The following is a 283-nucleotide window of genomic DNA, read 5'->3' as shown; positions in this document are numbered from 1 at the left end:
GGGAGGTCTTCTGCTTCTCTTGGATCTTTAACCTACCCTAAGAATTAGAAGCATTTATGTAAAAAAGAAATTACTGTCCATTACGTTTATGTTTTTCTTTCAACTCTCCAAAGGGGGAGTGTTCTTAATGTAGGAAACCTAAAAAAACTTGAGGCATTCTAGTATCTGTTAAGCATAAAATGAAGGCCAAAAACTACTATATTTCTTTTACATTCCAGCTGGGGTGTTTACCTAATGAGCAGAATGGGCCCTCCAACTTTGGACAGCAAAATAATTAAGAATC

The sequence above is a fragment of the Galeopterus variegatus genome, unplaced genomic scaffold (assembly GCF_000696425.1).
Source record: "Galeopterus variegatus unplaced genomic scaffold, G_variegatus-3.0.2 Scaffold13, whole genome shotgun sequence".
NCBI lineage: Eukaryota > Metazoa > Chordata > Mammalia > Dermoptera > Cynocephalidae > Galeopterus > Galeopterus variegatus.
The sequence above is the reverse complement of the archived record's forward strand: the minus strand, read 5'-3'. Positions refer to the sequence as shown.